At 37.0% G+C, this 20,157-nt stretch overlaps 1 protein-coding gene across 6 annotated transcripts in view; it reads left to right on the top strand.

Annotated features, from left to right (window-relative positions):
- Positions 1-20,157, top strand: part of MRTFB (myocardin related transcription factor B) — a 289,724-nt gene that overhangs the window by 144,050 nt on the left and 125,517 nt on the right. The window lies entirely within an intron of this gene.

Below are 20,157 nucleotides of genomic sequence, written 5' to 3'. Positions count from 1 at the left end.
GCTTTATGCTTTTTTCTGGAGACCTTTCTGATAACTTTTCCTTAAAATGTTACCCTCTTAAAACCTCACCAGAAGCTTCAATCTTGTATTACCTGAGAAAACCTTTAGAAACTGGTTATTATGGACATGCAGTGTTTTGGTGTTACGGCCTTCATTTGAAAACTGTTCTTAGCATTGCCATTTTTTTTTTTTTTTTTTTAGTGTGACACTTTTTTTTTTTTAAACTTTAGGTTGACTTTTTTTCTTCTCTATTTTGTACTGGATTGAGTCATAAAAAATGGATGCTATTTTTAAGTGCTGTTATTCTTTTGAAGAAAAGGTTCAATTTAAAATGTTTGTCTAAACTGAAGAGGATTTCTGTCAACTGTGCTTCTTGTACTAAGAATGAGTAACGTGGCCTTCTTTTGATTTTAGAGAACAAGAGTGATGTCACGATGCCCCAAATGTATGTTGTCTTCCTTATTTTGGTGGCATTTGAACTCTTATTAAGTAGAACTGAGTCAGAATAAAAAAAACTCAGAGAAAATTGGCAAAATACAAGTCATTAAGCCCTTATGAAACCTCTAGTACTTCTGTGATGTTTGAAAAAAAAAACCTGTTAGATGCAGAATTGGGGAGAATAAAAAAAAATGTATTTTTTCAAACTGGAAATGTCTTTATTCTCTCTGCAAACTGTAAAAGTACAAAAGTTGCCACCATACCAACGGGTATAGAACGCTCCCCAGGAGAACTTCTGCAGTGATGGAAATGGTCTAGTCTATGGCCGATACAGTAGCCATGAGTGGCTGTTGAGCACTTGAAGTGTGACTAGCACAATTGCAAGAATGGAATTTTAAATTTCATTTTATTTTAATTAATTTAGATTTAAACACACACACGTGACTAGTGGCTGTTGTATGGGGCACTCAAAGTGATAGCCATTTTGGCGTGTGCACTTCAGTGTCTATCCCTGTGCACCTGCTGGTCTTTGCCTGCTTCCTGCCCATTTTTACTCTCTTTCCTGTTTTCCTCTGTCATTCTCCCTGGGTCTTTTGATTTTCAGCTTGCCTTTGTCTGCCAGCCTACCTGCTGCTCTCCTTACCTGTCTCATTCTTTTTCTTGCTCTCTCTTTGTATGTGTTATATACACACATAATCCAGTCTGTTTGGAAGGCAGGTTTCTCTGCTTAGTTATCATGGACATTTCCTTTTTCTGCACATACAGCTCTATCCCCCCACACACACACCATTATAGTGTCATTTCAGTGGCATGAATGTGCCGATACTTATTTAACCTGATGGGCAGTGGGTTGTTTTCAGTTTTTTCCTCTATAAATAGATATACTTTTAACTGCTACTGTTTATCCTATTATACTTTTTCCTGTGTGTTCTTTGAATACTTTGCTTTTGTGCTTAGGGTTGGGTTGTTCAAAACTGAAATCTGCCTTTTGTTTTGTCCTTTGTTACCTGTTGGAATTCCCGTAGCACTTCAAATAAAGACCCCTCTAGGAGTCACTTGCCTACAGCCTCAAGGACTGTATTAAAGTCACCAGTCTTTAACAGTACATAGTGCAAGGAGAAAGAGACTAGCATGCTGTGTGGACATGAGTGTGTGCCCATTGCTGTATGTCTCAGGTAGGTCGGCCAGGTGCACCTGCCTCACCATCTTCGAGGCCATCTTGGCGAGGGTGAGTGTCAAAGCCTCAGCCAGAGCATGCTCTGTTCAACCTCTCTATGTCTGCTTCATGACTGGAATTCCATTGGGGGAGAATACTTGGGGCTCCAGGTTTCTCTTGTGTTTGGAAGGAACTCTTAATTCCTGTCCGATGTTTAATTGAAATCCTGGCTTGGCAAAGAGAAGGGTCATGTCGGCCAAAGGAGGCATACTGATGGGGAAGCCTCGGAGAAGCCTAGGGTCACGGTGGGGTGAGTGAGCACTGGCACGGTCCTTCTCTGCTCACACCTCAGTCAGGTTGGCAACATTTTTAAATCCTATCTCTCAGAATTTTCAAAAAGTATTCTGTTGCCACTCATCTGATAAAAACCCTTAAGTCTTTCTGAAATAACTTGTTTAATGAAGTTCCATGTGATAGTTGCTTTTCTTATTTGGCTAATGGGCTTTCATGCACTAAATCTGTTTTGAAGGTTTAGAATATGCTGAGGTCATTTCCAAGTGATGTTCCAAATGATGATTAAAGATTTTTAATGTTTATCTGAAAAATGTTATCCTTCAGGACAATAATGAATTTATAGGAAATAATTAAAATAATGCTGCTTTGAAAAACAAAAGGCTTGCGGAACCCAGAAATCAGAGGCTCCTTCCCCTTCATAAGGTTAGTCATTTCCAGTACAGAAATTGTAACCCTACAGAATCTTTTCAAGGACTAAATTCAAAATCCTGAATGCCTTTGGCTACTATAAGAAAAAGCTAGAGATAACAATATTCTAAGGAATAAAAAGTAAACGGAGAGCTTTTATTTTATTAATTTTACTTTAAAAGAAACAACTTTGGGAAATAACTCACTGAGACTAATTTGAGTACTTAGTTTTAAGAAGTGACTGTAGGAATAGTACCTACCTTTTCTTTAAAAAAATCAAGTTTTTTTCTTTCTGAAACCTTAGTTTATACATAATAGCCATGTTATATTACCAAATATCTAGAAATCCAAAGCCTGTTAAATCCTAAATGTTGGAAAAAACAATATAAAAATATTGATAATGATTTCAGCCTCTGTTACTTTTAGAGCTGGCCTGTGTTATGCCTGGTTAGGGAAAATTTTAAACCCTATGATCATGTATTCATTAGAATATTTTTGTGTGTGTGTCAGAACAGTTGGTAGGAATTAACTTTTTTTATTTGGAAGTTTTAAGTATAATTAGAAAGTCAAGACAAGAGAAAAATGAGGTTTAGCATGACGTGTATGTTATTTTGCATGATAGGGAGCCAGGAATGTCGTTGACAAAATAATAACACTAATTGCTAACATTTATTGACTACTTAGTATGTGCCCAAAGCTCTGCTGTGCACCTCACATCTAATATTTCTTTAATTCTTCCTTTAGTACTGTGAACTAAAATCTTTGTCATCCCCATTTTTAAATAAAGATTCTGTGGCTTTGAAAGTGTAAGTAGCTTGCCCACCAACGAGAAAATTGCAGAGCTGGAATGGGAACCCAAGCAGGCCAACAAGCAGAGGAAAAAGCTTTCACCAGCACAGGTCTTTTGTGACAAGGTCTCTCATGACATATGGGCTGAATATTATGGCAGTTAGGTGAATACATCAGCCAGGAAACAACCATAACTGAAAATGAAGCCAATAAGCAGTTATTGAATGCCTTCTGCCAAGCTTGATTGCAAGCACTTGACATACAGTCTCATTTAATTTGTACCCTGCAAGGGAAATATTATCTAAACCCATTTTACCAAGAGGCTTAGGGAAGTTAAATGACTTGCCCTTAGTTGTGCTTTTTGTAACTTCTGAAGTTGGGCTAGTGCAGAGTAGTAGATTAACATCAATAGGAAAGATTTTTTTTAATTCTTTTTTTAATATTTCTTTTAATGGGGTGACATTGATAAATCAGGGCACATATGTTCAGAGAAAACATTTCCAGATCATTTTGACATTTGATTATATTGCATACCCATCACCCAAAGTCAAACTGTCTTCCGTCACCTTCTATCTGGTTTTCTTTGTGCCCTGCCCCGCCCCTCCCCCTATCCCCTCCCTCTCCCCCCCCCCCTACGGTAACCACCACACTCTTGTCCATGTCCATGAGTCTCATTTTTATATCCCACCTATGAATGGAATCATATAGCTCTTAGTTTTTTCTGATTTACTTATTTCACTCAGTATAATGTTATCAGGATCCATCCATGTTGTTGTAAATGATCCGATGTCATCATTTCTTATGGCTGAGTAGTATTCCATAGTGTATATGTACCACATCTTCTTTATCCAGTCATCTATTGAAGGGCTTTTTGGTTGTTTCCATGTCTTGGCCACTGTGAACAATGCTGCAGTGAACATGGGGCTGCATGTGTCTTTACGTAGCAATGTTTTTGAATTTTAGGGGTATATACCCAGTAGAGGGTTTACTGGGTCATATAGTAGCTTCATTTTTAATTTTTTGAGGAACCACCATACTTTCTTCCATAGTGGTTGGACTACTTTACATTCCCACCAACAGTGAATGAGGGTTGCTTCTTCTCCACAGCCTCTCCAACACTTGTTATTACCTGTCTTGTTGATAATAGCTAATCTAACAGGTGTAAGGTGGTATCTCATTGTAGTTTTGATTTGCATTTCTCTAATAGCTAATGAAGATTAGCATCTTTTCATATATCTGTTGGCCATTTGTATTTCTTCCTGGGAGAAGTGTTTGTTCATGTCCTCTTCCCATTTTTATATTGGATTGTTTGTTTGTTTGTTTGTTTGTTGTTGAGTTGTAGAAGTTCTTTGTATTTTTTGGGTATTAGGCCCTTATCTGAGCTGTTGTTTGAAAATGTCATCTCCCATTTAGTTGGCTGTTTTGTTGTCAGTTTCTCTTGCTGTGCAAAAGCTTCTTAGTCTGATGTGGTCCCATTCATTTATCTTTGCCTTCACTTCCCTTGCCTTTGGAGTCAAATTCATAAAGTACTCTTTATAACCAAGGTCCATGAGTTTAGTACCTATGTTTTCTTCTATGTAATTTATTGTTTCGAGTCTTTTATTTTTAGGTCTTTGGTCTATTTTGAATTAATTTTAGTACAAAGGGACAAACTGTAGTTGAGTTTCATTCTTTTGTATGTGGCTTTCCAGTTTTCCCAGTACCATTTGTTGAAGAGGCTTTCTTTTCTCCATTGTGTGTTGGCCCCTTTATCGAAAATGATTTGACCATATATATGTGGCTTTATTTCTGGGCTTTCTATTTTGTTCCATTGGTCTGAGTATTTATTTTTCTGCCAATACCATGCTGTTTTGATTGTTGTGGCCCTATAATATAATTTGAAGTCAGGTATTGTAATGCTCCCAGCTTCATTCTTTTTCCTTAGGATTGCTTTGGCTATTTGGGGTTTTTTATAGTTCCATATAAATCTGATGGCTTTTTTGTTCCATTTCTTTAAAAAATGCCATTGGAATTTTGATGGGAATTGCATTAAATTTGTATATCACTTTGGGTAATATAGTCATTTTGACTATATTTATTCTTCCTATCCAGGAACAAGGAATATTTTTCCATTTCATTGTATCTTTTTTTATTTCCCTTAACAATGCTTTGTAGTTTTCATTATATAGGTCCTTTACATTCTTTGTTATGTTTATTCCTAGGTATTTTATTTTTTTTTGTTGCAACCATGAGGGAGATTGCTTTTTTGAGTTCATTTTCTGATGTTTCATTGTTGGCATATAGGAAGGCAATGGACTTTTGTATATTAATTTTGTATCCTGTGACCTTACTGTATTAGTTTATTGTTTTTAGTAGTCTTTTTGTGGAGTCTTAGGGGTTTTCGATGTATAGGATCATATCATCTGCAAAAAGTGAAACCTTTACTTCTTCTTTTCCAATATGAATACCTTTATTTCTTTTTCTTGTCTGATTGCTCTGGCTAGAACTTCCAGCACTATGTTAAATAAGAGTGGATAGAGTGGACAACCTGTCTTTTTCCTGATTTTAGGGGAAAAGTCCTCAGTTTTATGCCATTTAATATGATGTTAGCTTATGGTTTATCATAAATGGCCTTTATTATGTTGAGATATTTTCCTTCTATACTCATTTTGTTGAGTGTTTTAAACATAAAATTTTGTTGTATTTTATCGAATACCTTGTCTGCATCTATTGATAGGATCATGTGGTTTTTGTTCTTTGTTTTGTTGATATGATGTATTACGTTAACCGTTTTACGTATGTTGAACCATCCTTGTGATTCTGGGATGAATCCCACTTGATCATGATGAATTATTTTTTTAATGTGTTGTTGTATTTGATTTGCTAGTATTTTGTTTAGTATTTTAGCATTTGTATTCATTAGAGATATTGGTCTGTAGTTTTCTTTTTCTGTGCAGTCCTTGCCAGGTTTCAGTATGAAGGTTATGTTGGCCTCATAAAATGTTTGGAAGTATTGCTTCTTCTTCAAGTTTTTGGAAGACTTTGAGTAGAATAGGAACCAAGTCTTCTTTGAATGTTTGATAGAATTCACTAGTATAGCAGTCTGGCCCTGGACTTTTATTTTTGGGGAGGTTTTTGTTAGTTGTTTCTATTTCCTCCCTGCTTATGGGTCTGTTTCGGCTTTCTGCTTCATCGTGATTCAGTCTAGGAAGATTGTATTGTTCTAGGAATTTATCCATTTCTTCTAGATTGTTAAATTTGGTGGCATATAGTTTTTCATAGTATTCTACAATAATTCTTTTGTATAGCTATGGTATCTGTGGTGATTTCTCCTCTTTCATTTTGGATTTTGTTTGAGTCCTTTCTCTTTTTTCCTTAGTGAGTCTTGCCAAGGGTTTGTCAATTTTGTTGATCTTTTCAAAGAACCAGCTCTTTGTTTTATTCATTTTTTCTATTGTTTTTCTGTTTTCTATTTTATTTCTTCTCTGATTTTTATTATTTCCTTTTGTCTAATGGTTTGGGTTGCCTTTGTTCTTCTTTTTCTAGTTCCTTAAGATGTGGTTTACTTGGGCTCTCTCTTGTTTGTTCATATAGGCCTGTAGTGATATGAACTTCCCTCTTATTACTGCTTTTGCTGCATCCCAGAGATTCTGATATGTCGTATTGTTATTTTCGTTTGTATGTAACTTTTGATCTCTGCTTTTATTTCTTCTTTGACCCATTCATTTTTTAAAAGTATGTTGTTTAGTTTCCACATTTTTGTGGGTTTACCTATTTTTTCAGTTGAATTCCAGTTTTAAGGCTTTATGAACAGAGAATATGCTTGGTATAATCTCAATCTTTCTGAATTTGTTGATGTTATTTTTGTGGCCCAACATATGGTCAATTCTTGAGAATTTTCCATGTACACTAGAGAAAAATGTATACTCTGGCACTTTGGGATGAAATGTCCTGTAGATGTCTATCATACCCAGTTGTTCTAGTGTTTCATTTAAGGCCAATATTTCTTTATTGATTTTCTGTTTGGATGAACGATCTTGAGCCATCAGCAGTGTATTGAGGTCTCCAAGCATGATTGTATTTTTATCGGTTTTTGTTTTTAGGTCAGTCAGTAGCTGTCTTATATATTTTGGTGCTCCTTGGTTTGGTGCATATATATTAAGAAGTGTTATGTCTCCTTGAAAGGCTGGAAAACAATACTCCAAGCAAATAACATCCAAGAAAAAGCAGGTATAGCAATACTCATATCTAACAATGCTGACTATAAGACAAAAAAGGTAATCAGAGACAAAAATGGTCATTTTATAATGGTAAAGGAGACATTGAATAGGAAAGATTTTTATTAGTTTATGCAAAGATTAGCCGAGTTCTCTTCAGTTCAATATTTTAATCATCAACTAAGATGAATATACAAAAGGCAAATTTCAAATGACATGAAGCTGAGAGAGAGTATATATATATATATATACATATATATATATGTATATATATATATATTGGAGGATGGAACAAGAGAGAGTATATATATATATATATATATATATATATATATTTGAGGATGGAACAAGATCTTTTTGTTTCCTTTTTGCACAATTAGTACATTTACTTGTTCAAATATGAGAAAATAATACGAAAATTCCCTCTAACCTCTGCCAGCATCACTCCATTGCGTCCCCGCAGTCACACACAGTTCAGGACTGCTCTACTGTATTCTTGTGTATTTATCCAGAATTTCATTTTAGCAATAAATGAATATACTCCTATTCTTCTTTCTGTTTCTAATGCATTCTTTCATTAGCAATAAAGCAGATATTTTTCATATCAGTGTTATCTGGAGAACTTTCTCATTCTTTCTTGTAACTGTAGTATTGTATTATGGATATACAATACTTTAACCTATCTCCCATTTTTAATTTGATTTATTTTCCAATTACAGTTTACATACAATATTATAGGCCAATATCATCAGCCAGGAAACAACCAAGTGTAAAACATAGTGGTTAAACATTTATACAACATAGAATGGTCCCCCTGCTAGTCTATTACTCATCTGACACCATACATAGTTATTACAGTATTATTGAATGTTTTCTCTATGCTGTACTTTACATCCCTGTGGCTTTTTATAAATGGCAATTTGTACTTCCTAATCATTCCCCCTTTTTCAACCATCCCCCAAATGCCCCTCCCTTCTGACAACCATCAATTTCTTCTCTGTATGTGTTTGTTTCTGTTTTGTTTGTTGATTTATTGTGTTTTTTATATTTCACTTGAATAAAATTATATGGTATTTGTCTTTCTCTGTCTTATTTCACTTAGAATAATTATCAAGGTCCCTTGATGTTGTCACGGATGACAGAATTTCATTTGTTCTTATCGTTTGTATATATCTACCACATCTTATCTATTCATCTGTGGATGGACACTTGAGTGCTTCCATCTCCTCCTGGCTGTTATGAGTAGTGCTGTGATGTTGATAGGGGTGCATATATCTTTTCAAATTAGTGTTTTAGATTTCTTCAGGTAAGTACTCAAAAGTAGGATTGCTGTCATATAGTAGTTCAATTTTAATTTTTTTTTTTTGAGGAACTGCTTTGCTGTTTCCATAGTGGCTGTACTAATTTACATTTCTATCAATAGTGCACAAGAGAGTTCCTTTTTCTCCATATCCTCAACAACACATGTTGTTCGTTGATTTATTGATGATAGACATTCTGACAGGTATGAGGTGATATCTCATTGTGGTTCAGTTTGCATTTCCATGATGACATGTAACATTGATTATCTTTTTATATGTCTGTGGCCATCTATATGGCCTCTGGAGATATGTCTCTTGAGGCCCTCTGAGCATTTTTAAATTGGATTGTTTATATTTTTATGAGTTCCTAATATATTTTGGATATTAACCCCTTATCAGATGAATCATGGGCAAATTTCTTCTCCCATCCAGTAGGTTATCTTATTATTTTTAAATTTTTTATTTATTAATTTTAGAGAGAGAGGAATGGAAGGAAGAAAGAGAGTGAGACAGAAACATCGATCCGTTCCTGTATATGCCCTGACTGGGGTTCAAACCTGCAACCTTTGAATATCGGGATGATGCTCTAACTCAGGGGTCCCCAAACTTTTTACACAGGGGGCCAGTTCACTGTCCCTCAGACCGTTGGAGGGCTGAACTATAAAAAAAAACTATGAACAAATCCCTATGCACACTGCACATATTTTATTTTAAAGTAAAAAACCAAAACGGGAACAAATACAATATTTAAAATAAAAAACAAATAAATTTAAATCAAGAAACTGACCAGTATTTCAATGGGAACTATGGGCCTGCTTTTGGCTAATGAGATGGTCAATGTGCTCCTTTCATTGACCACCAATGAAAGAGGTGCCCCTTCCGGAAGTGCAGCAGGGGCCGGATAAATGTCCTCAGGGGGCCGCATGCAGCCCGCGGGCCGTAGTTTGGGGACCCCTGCTCTAACTGAACACACTATCCAGTCAGGGTCTCTTACTGTTTTATAGATGATTTCCTTCACTATACAAAATCTTTTAAATTGACATAGTTCGTTTGTTTATTTTTTCTTTTGTTTCCATTCCTAAGGAGGCATATCCAAAAAACATTACTTAGAGCAATGTCAAAAAGTTTACTGCCTATGTTTTCTTCTAAAAATTTTACAGTTTTAAGTCTTACGTCTTACATTTAAGTCTTTAATTCTTGTATATGGTGTAAGAAAGTGTTCTAGTTTCAGTTTTTTGTATGTATTTATTGAGATTTCCTTTCACCATTTATGGAAGTAACTATTTTTACCCCATTGTATATTCTTGCTTCCTTTGTCATAGATTAATTGACCATATAGGGATGAGTTTGTTTCTGGGTCCTCTGTTCTGTACCATTGATCTATATGTCTTTTCATGTGAGTTCCATGTTGTATTGATGACTGACTATAGCCTTTCAATACAGTTTGTTATCATGTAGCCTGGTTCCTCCCAACTTTGATCTTTCTTCACAAGATTGCTTTGGCCATTCAAGGTCTTTTGTGGTTCCCTATAAATTTTAGGATTAATTGTTCTAACTTTGTGAAAAATGCCATTGGCATTTTGAGAGAGATTGCATTAAATTGGTAGATTGTTTTGGATAATATGGATATTTTTTTTATTTTTTCATTTTAGAGAGGAGAGAGAGAGACAGAGGGAGAGAGAGAGAGAGAGAGAGAGAGAGAGAGAGAGAGAGAGAAGGGGGGAGGAGCTGGAAGCATCAACTCCCATATGTGCCTTGACTAGGCAAGCCCAGGGTTTCGAACCAGTGACCTTAGCATTTTCAGGTCGACGCTTTATCCACTGCGCCACCACAGGTCAGGCCAGTATGGATATTTTAACAGTGTTAATTTTCTCTGTCAATGAACACAGTGTAGCCTTCCATTTATTTGTATTGTAACTATCTTTCTTCAGTGTCTTACAGTTTTTAGAGTATAGGTCTTTTACTTCCTTGGTTAAATTTAGTCTTAGGTATTTTACTGGTTTTGGCATAATTGTGAATGGCATTGTTTTCTTAATTTTTCTTTCTATTAGTTCGCTATTGGTTTATAAAAATGCAACTGATTTCTGAATATTAATTTTTTATCCTGCTACTTTAGTTCTAATAGCTTTTGGTTTTTTGGTGAACTCTTTAAAATTCTCTCTAAATAGTGTTATGTTATCTGCAAATTAAGGAAAATTTACTTCTGTCTTTTCAGTTCAGGTTGCTTTTTATTTTTCTTGTCAGATTGCTGTGCCTAGCACTAGCAATGCTGTGTAGAATAAAGGTGGTAGAAATGGACATCCTTATCTTGTTCCTGATTTCAGAGAAAAAGCTTTCAGCTTTTCACCTTTGAATATTGATGTTAGCTGTGGGTTTGTCATATACACCCTTCATTATTTTGAGGTATACTTCCTCCAGTCCCACTTTCTTTTTTTTTTCTTGCACTTTTCTGAAGTTGGAAACGGGGAGGCAGTCAGACAGACTCCCGCATGTGCCCGACTGGGATCCACCCGACATGCCCACCAGGGGGCGATGCTCTGCCTATCTGGGGCGTCGCTCTGCCGCAATCAGAGCCATTCTAGCACCTGAGGCTGAGGCCACGGAGCCATCCTCAGCGCCCGGGCAAACTTTGCTCCAATGGAGCCTTGGCTGCGGGAGGGGAAGAGAGAGACAGAGAGGAAAGAGAGGGGAGGGGTGGAGAAGCAGATGGGCGCTTCTCCTGTGTGCCCTGGCCGGGAATTGAACCCGGGACTCCTGCATGCCAGGCCAATGCTCTACCACTGAGCCAACCGGCCAGGGCCCAGTCCCACTTTCTTGAGAGTTTTTATTAAAAATATATACAGAATTTTGTTAAATTCTTTTTCTAATCTATTGATATGATCTTATGCTGTTTATCCTTCATTTTATGTGATATATTATGTCAATTGACTTGCAGATGTTGAACTAACCTTACATCCCAGGAGTAAATCCCACTTGATCATGGTGGATGTTACTTTTAATGTATTGCTGAATTCAGTTTGCTAGTTTGGGTTTGTTTGTTTTTTTAGGATTTTTGTCCGGTTTTGGTACCAGGGTAAAGTTAGTGTCATAAAATGGGTTTTGGGTTTTCCTCCTCTATATTTTTTGGATTCGTTTGGAAAAGTTAAGTACTAATTCTCGGAATGTTTTATAAAATTTACCTGTGGAGCCATCTGGTCCATGACTTCTCTTTGATTGGAGTTTTTGATTACTAAATTAATTTTGTTAGTAGTTATCAGTCTGTTCAGATTTTCTATTTCTTCCGATTCGTTCTTAGAAGATTGTATGCTCCTAGGAACTTATCCATTTCTTCCCAGTTGTCCAATTTGTTGGCATATACACTGCTCACAAAAATTAGGGGATACAGTGGTACCTGGAGATACGAGCAGACCAACATACAAATTTTTTAAGATATGAGCTGCAACTCGGTCCATATTTTTGTTTGAGATTCGAGTGATATTCCAAGATATGAGCCATGATTTGGGAAGCTGCCGCTAGTTGGCGCGTTGGCGCACGGGTCCAGTATCAGCAGCACAACACCAGCATCTCATTCTTTCTCACATGTTACCCACAGAATCAAGTCGAATCTCGTGTGCTGTACTCGTTCTTTCATCATTTTTGCATTTTTTTACTAACTTTTTTTGTGTGTTATCATGGGGTCGAAGAAAGTGAGTGTAAGGATAATGGTGAGAAGGAAAAGAGAATGATGTCAATAGAAATAAAGCAAGAAATAATAGAAAAACATGAGCGTGATGTATGAGTGATTGAACTGGCAAGGCTGTACGGCTGCAATACATCTACAATTTGTACCATCCTTAAACAAAAGGATGCCATCAAAAGCGCAAATCCAGAGAAAGCAGCTATAATTCTGTCCCAATTAAGAACAAATATTCAGGAAGAAATGGAGAAGCTTCTGCTGGTGTGGGTGAAAGAGAAAGAGCTGGCAGGAAATACAGTGATGGAGACTGTAATATGCAAAAAGGCACGTATTATTTATGGCGACTTGAAGAAGAAAGAACCATCAACCTCAAAAGAGGCAGCAGAAGATACGTTTAAGGCAAGTCACAGCTGGTTTGAAATTTTCAAGAAGAGATCTGGCATCCACTCGGTGGTGAGGCATGGTGAAGCTGTGAGTGCTGACGTTAAGGCAGCTGAGTAGTACATCACACGTTTTGCTGCACTTATCACAAAGGAAGGCTACATCCCCCAACAAGTGTTCAACTGTTATAAAACAGGATTATTTTGGAAAAAAACTGCCCCGGAGGACTTTCATCACCACAGAAGAGAGGAAACTGCCAGGCCATAAACCCATGAAGGACCATCTGACCCTTGCATTGTGTGCAAATGCTAGTGGTGACTGTAAAGTAAAGCCACTGCTAGTGTATCATTCCAAAAATCCTCGAGCCTATAACCTTTTTTGGGCCATGGACCAGTTTAATGTCAGAAAATATTTTCACGGACCGGCCTTTAGGGTGGGACAGATAAATGCACAAAATAAAATTATGCAACCGGTGTAAAAACTGTGGTATTTTAAAATATAATTGTCAAACTTATGAGACAAGAGTCAAGAGTGAGTTTTAGATGGATGTAACAGAGGGAATCTGGTCATTTTTTAAAAATAAAACATCATTCAGACTTAAATATAAATGGAAATAATGTAAATTATTTGTTCTTTCTCTGCGGACTGGTACCAAATGGCCCACGGGGTTGGGGACCACTGCTGTAAGACTCACAAGATTCTTAAAGAAAAACTGCAGGTTATGTGGTGCACCAATGCTAGGGCATGGGTTACGCTGCAATTTTTTTATTGAATGGGTAAATCTCGTCTTTGGTCCTGCAGTAAAGAAATATCTTCAAGAAAATAAACTCTCGATGAAAGCATTACTAATCCTTGATAATGCTCCAGCCCACCCACCTGGTCTTGAAGATGACATTCTCGATGAGTTCAAATTCTTGAAAGTCCTCTACTTCCCACCAAATACGACTTTAATCTTGCAACCTATGGATCAGCAAGTCATTCCAGCTTTAAAAAGCTTTACACAAAGCACTTGTTCCGCCACTGCTTTGAGATGACTGAGAATACCATTCTAACCCTTCGAGAGTTTTGGAAAGATCACTACAACATTGTAATATGTTTACGCATTATTGACTTGGCATGGCAAGAGGTTACAAGAAGAACCTTGAACTCAGCATGGAAAAAGTTATGGCCTGATGTTGTTGCAGACAGGGATTTTGAAGGATTCGAACTGGAGACCGAGACCGAGGTAGAAGCGTTGGAGGAGATTGTGTCCCTTGGAAAGTCGATGGGTCTAGAGGTATATGAGGGTGACGTAAAGGAGTTCGTCGAGGAACATGAGGAGGAACTCTCAACTGAGGAGTTGAAGGAGCTACAGATGATGCAACATATGGAGCTTCTGCAAGAGATTAATAGTGAGGAGGAGGTAGAGTCAAAGGAAGTGATTTCTATAAGTGAAATTAAAGATATGCTGGCAATGTGGGAGAAGCTTTCAAGTTTTTTATTTTTGTGACAGAGACAGAGGGACAGATAGGGACAAATAGGGACATACAGGAAGGGAGAGAGATGAGAAGCATCAATTCTTTGTTTCAGCACCTTAGTTGTTCATCTATTGCTTTCTCATATGTGCCTTGACTGGGGGGCCACAGCAGACCAAGTGACCCCTTGCTCAAGCCAGCGACCTTGGGCTCAAGCTGGTGAGCCCTGCTCAAACCAGATGAGCCTACACTCAAGCCGGCGACCTTGGGGTTTCAAACCTGGCTCCTCCGTGTCCCAGTCCGACACTCTATCCACTGCGCCCCGCCTGGTCAGGCAAGCTTTCAAGTTTTATTGAAACTTTTTCTAGCACTTTTTAATGACACTTGTTTGTCACATTTCTGTAACATTTTAAAAGGCAGGCAAAAGCAAACCTCTTTAGATAGATTTTTATTCAAAAGTCCTGCAAGTGAAAGTGCCGAAAGTGTAGCCAAAAAGGCAAAAACAGGTGATGATTAAATGAAAAATACATAATGTTAAGCTCAGGTTAAGTTTAAAGTTAAGAAAGTGCGTTTTTTTACAATTAAGTTTTTGTGGTTTCATTTTAAGTAAGAAAGTGCAGTTATAGTTTTGTTTAAGTTAAAGAAAATGCAGTTTTAGTTTACATTTAGGTTAAGAAAGTGCAGTTTTAGTTTATGTGTCTACAGTGCCTGCATCCCTTCCTCCCTCCCCCTCCTCCGCCATTCACCTCCATTAGCCGCACTCGTCTGTCTCCAAGGTAAGAATACAGTACTAAATAACACTTTTTTCTTTTATTTCGTATATTTTGTTTTGCATTTGTAAAGTATACATGTGTGTTTCTTAATTAAAGACGTCTTTTTTTATAATTTAGGATGGTTTGGGGATGTTTCACAGGGCTGGAACGGATTAAATATCTTTCAGTTATTTAAAATGGTAGACATTTGTTTGATATACGAGTTGACTGACTTACGAGCTCAGTTACAGAACAAATTAAACTCGTATCTCAAGGTACCACTGTATTTCAAAATGAATATGAAGCATTGAAATTTTCCCTTACCTTTTGTGAGCAGTGTACTTGTTTGTAGTATTTTGTTAGGATCCTTTGTATTTCTGTGGTGTCGGTTGTCACTTCTCTTTATATTTCTGATTTTATTTGAGCCACTCTTTTTTTTTTCTTTATGAGTCTGGCTAAAGATTTGTCGGTTTATCTCTTCAAAGAACCAGCTATTGGTTTTATTGATCTTTTCTGTTCGTTAGACTATATTTTGTTTATTTTTCACTCTGGTTTTTATCATTTCTTTCCTTCTCACTTTGTGTCTTGTTTGTTCTTCTTGTTCTTACTCCTTTAGGTGTAAGGTTAGATTGTTAACTATTTGATATTTTCTCCTTGTTTCTTTCTTTATTTTACTTTTGGTGACAGAGACAGTGAGAGAGAAGGAGTGGGACAGAGATACAGGAAGTGAGAAAGATGAGAAGCATCAGTTCTTTGTTGTGGCTCCTTAGTTGTTCATTGATTGCTTTCTCATACGTGCCTTGACCAGTGGGGCTACAGCAGAGCGAGTGACCCCTTGCCAGCAACCTTGGGCTTCAAGCCAGTGACCTTTGAGCTCAAGCCAGCAACCATGGGGTCATGTCTATGATCCCCCGCTCAAGCCAGTGACCCTGTGTTCAAGCTGGTGAGCCCATTCTCAAACCAGTGACCTTGAGGATTCAAACCTAGGTCCTCTGCGTCCCAGTCCAGCGCTCTGTTCACTGTGACACCTCCTTGTCAGGCTCTCCTTGTTTCTTGAGGTAAGCTTGTTTGCTATACATTTCCCTCTTAGAATTGCTTTGGCTCTGCCTCATAGATTTGGGGTCATTATGTTTTCATTTTCATGTCTCAAGACATCTCTTTTTTTTATATTTTTATTTTTATTTTTTTATTTATTCATTTTTTTTAGAGAGGATAGAGAGATAGGGGGGAGGAGCTGGAAGCATCAACTCCCATATGTGCCTTGACCAGGCAAGCCCAGGGTTTTGAACCGGCGACCTCAGCATTTCCAGGTCGACGCTTTATCCACTGCGCCACCACAGGTCAGGCTCTTTTTTTTTTTTTTAATTTTTTATGTGAAAGAAGGGGACATAGTGAGACAGACTCCCACATGCGCCCCGACCAGGATCCACCTGGCAACCCATGTCTAGGTCTGATGCTTGGATCAACCCAGTTATTTTAAGCACCTGACGCTGATGCATTCTGAACAATCGAGCTATCCTCAGTGCCTGGGGCTGATGCGTTCTGAACAACCGAACTATCCTCAGCACCTGGGGCTGATGCTCAAACCAGTTGAGCCACTGGCTGCAAGAGGAGAAAAGAGAGAGAAGGGGGAGCAGATGGTCGCTTCCTTTGTGTGCCCAACCAGGAATCAAACTCAGGATGTACACACACTGGGCTGATGCTCCATCCACTGAACTAACTGGCCAGAGACTCAAGGCATCTTTTGATTTCTTTCTTGATCTCATTGTTAGCACAGTTATTGTGCAGTAGCATGTTTTTAGCCTCCCCCCTTTTTTCCTTCAGTTTTCTTCTTGTAATTGATTTCTGTTTCATATCATAATGATTTGAGAAGATGCTTAGTATGATTTCAATCTTCTTAAATTTATTTAGGTTTTGTGTGTGTGTGTGTGTGTGTGTGTGTGTGACCTAACATGTAGTATGTCCAGAAAATGTTCATTGTGCATTTCAAAGGAATATTTATTCTGCCACTGTTGGGTGAATTGTTCTAAAATGTCAGTTACCACCATCTGATATAATGTCATTTAAGGTTACTCTTTCCTTGTTGATTTTCTGTGTTTATGATCTATCCATTAATGCTAATGTGGTGTTAAAGTCTCTTAGTATTACTTTATCTTTCAAATTCTATCTTTATGTCTGTTAATATTGACTTTACATATTTACATTGGATGCTTAAATATTTACAAGAGTTATATCCTCTTTTTGGATTTATCCATTTATCATTATGAAATGCCTGTCTTTGTCTCTTGTTAGAGCTGTTGTTTTAAAGTCTTTGTCTGATGAAAGTATTGCTGTCCCAGCTTTTTGTTTATTGCATTTGCATAAAATATCTTTTTCCATCTTTTTATATTTAGTCTGTGCCTGTCTTTTGAGCTAAAGTAGGTCTCTTGTAGGCAGCATATGCACGGGTCTTTTTTTTTTAACTCATTCAGCCACCCTAGCTAGGTCTTTTGATCAGAGCATTTCGTCCATTTACATTTAAGGTAATTATTGATAGATATGTAGTTATTGCCATTTTATTGTTTTCTAATTCTCTTCGTATTTATTCTCTGTTCCTTTTTTATTCTCTTGTTCTCCTCTCTTTTATATTGATAACTTTATATAGTGTTGTGTTTGGATTCCCTTCTCTTTATGTCTTGTATATCTCTTGTAGTTTTTGTTTCATGGTTACTATGTGCTTCATGTATAGCAAGCTGTGTTTATAGCAGTCTACTTTAAGTTGATGATAACTTAAATACATTCTAAAGTCACTACAGTTTTTACTAACTCTTCATATTTATGTTTTTCATTATTGTTTACATCTTTTATATGTGTTTATGTCTATCCCTTAATTTATTGTTGTAATTATACATGATATTTCTACTTCTTTGTCTTTTAATCTTTGTACTAGCTTTATAGTTGGTTGAATAGTTTTTATTATGTGTGTTTGCTATTGTTAGGGAGAATTAATTTTTTTCCTGTATTATTCATATTTCTGATCTTAAAGAAGTCCCTGTAATATTTTTTGTAATACTAGTTTAGTGGTGATGAACTCCTTTAGCTTTATTTTCTTGGTCTGGAAATTATTAATCTCTCCTTCAATTCTAAATGATACATTTGCTGGGTAGAATAATCTTGGCTGTAGGTCTTTTTTATCACTTTGAATATTTTCTGCCAGTTCCTTCTGACCTGCAAAGTTCCTGTTGAGCAATCAGCTGACAGGCTTATGGGAGCTTCCTTGTAGGTAACTAACTGCTTTTCTCTTGCTACTTTTAAGATTCTTGCTTTGTTTTTAATCTTTGGCATTTTAATTATTTTGTAACTTGGTATGAGCCTCTTTGGATTCATCTTGTTTAGGATTCCCTGAACTTCCTGGACTTGTGTGTTTATTTCCTTTGTCAGGTTAGGGAAGTTTTTAGTCATTATACCCTAAAATCAGTTTTTAGTCCCTTGCCTTTTCTCTTCTCCTTCTGGTACCCCTCTGATGCTAATGTTCATATGCTTGATGTCCCAGAGGTGCCTTAAACTATCCTCATTTTTTTTTTCTGAAGTGAGAAGTGGGAAGCAGAGAAACATACCCCCGCATGTGCCCAACCAGGATCCACCCAGCATGCCCGCCAGGGGGCGATGCTCTGCCCATCTGGGGCTGTTGATCTGTTGCCACTGGAGCCATTCTAGCACATGAGACAGAGGCCATGGAGCCATCCTCAGTGCCCGGGCCTACTTTGCTCCAATGGAGCCTTGGCTGCAGGAGGGGAAAAGAGAGATATTGATGAAGGAGAGGGGGAAGAGTGGAGAAGCAGGTGGGCACTTCTCCTGTGTGCCCTGGCTGGGAATTGAACCCAGGACTTCCACACACCGGCCCGACGCTCTACCACTGAGCCAACCGGCTAGGGCTCACTTTTACGTAATGTATAGAAGTATAAGGATGTTGTAATATGGTAACCTCTTCCTCATTCTTTATAACTGCCATATATACTACATCTGTATACATTATAAACTCCATAACTGTTTTAATTTTTACTTTGAATCATAATATTAAAGAAATGAAGAGGAAAAACTAGTCTTGGTATTTATTTACATGTTCACTGTTTCTGATGCTTTTCAGTCCTAAGATCCACGTTTCTATATGGTAACATTGCCCTTCAACCTGAAGAAATTCTTTTAGCATTCTTGTAGTTTTTGTCTTGGTGACAATTATGCCTTCATTATTAGAGGGTATTTTTGTTGCATGTTTAATTCTGGAAGCACAGTTATAAGAGACTCTGGTTTCTATAAGGTTCTCTCTCAGGAGTATTGCTTTATTTTAATGGGCAGTTAATTTTGCTGAAGTCACGTTTGCAGATTTCATCTTTCCTATGGTGAACAGCAGCTGGAACAGTTTTCTGTCCTTTTTGCCTTAGTTGCCCTACGTATGCATAATTTAGGGATCAGCCAGAGGCTTGGGCAGAGTTTACACAAAGAATTTAGAGGCTCCTATTTTGTGGCTTTCTCCTCCCTGGAAACTAAATATAGAGTCAAGATATTGACCTAGATGTTCATCATGGTCATTTGACCTGCAACAAAAGTGCAAAGGCAAGTTGGTGAAGAAAAGATCACCTTTTCAATAATGGTGCTGAAACAGTCACATAGCCTTACTTACCCCTCCCCCAAAAACTTGGATTCAAATCTTGTAGTATTATACATATACCAACCCAAAGTGCATCATGGACTTAAATATAAAAACAAAACCTGTAAAACATTTAAAGAAAACAAAAGAGGTAATCTTTGTGAACTTGGGTTAATCATAGATTGCTTAGTTAAAATACTAGAAATGTGATCTATAAAAGAAAAAAATGGGTAAGTTGAACTTCAAATTAAAAACATCTGTTCTTTGTAAAACACTATTAAGAACATAGACTTGGGGAAAATATTTTCAAATTTTATATATTCTGGACAAATTTTATATATTTGTCCAGAATATATAAAGAACTCTCAAAACTGATAAGAAAATAAACCCCCTAATTTTAAAAATGAAAAGATTTGATTAGATACTTAACCAAAGATATACAGATAGGAAATAAGCACAGTAAAAGATCCTCAACATCATTAGGGAAATGCAAATTAAAACCACAATGAAATACCACTACAGTCTCATTAAAATAACTAAAATAGAAAAGATTGACCATGTCAAGTGTTGGTTGGAAAATAGAACTCTCATTCACTGCACATAAGAGGCAAAATGGCACAACCACTTTGGAAAACAGTTTGTTAGTTGTTGTTGTCTTTTTGAACATGCAGCTGCCATATGATCC

This window comes from Saccopteryx leptura, chromosome 4 (assembly GCF_036850995.1).
Source record: "Saccopteryx leptura isolate mSacLep1 chromosome 4, mSacLep1_pri_phased_curated, whole genome shotgun sequence".
NCBI lineage: Eukaryota > Metazoa > Chordata > Mammalia > Chiroptera > Emballonuridae > Saccopteryx > Saccopteryx leptura.
This window is presented reverse-complemented; position numbering and strand designations above follow the sequence as displayed.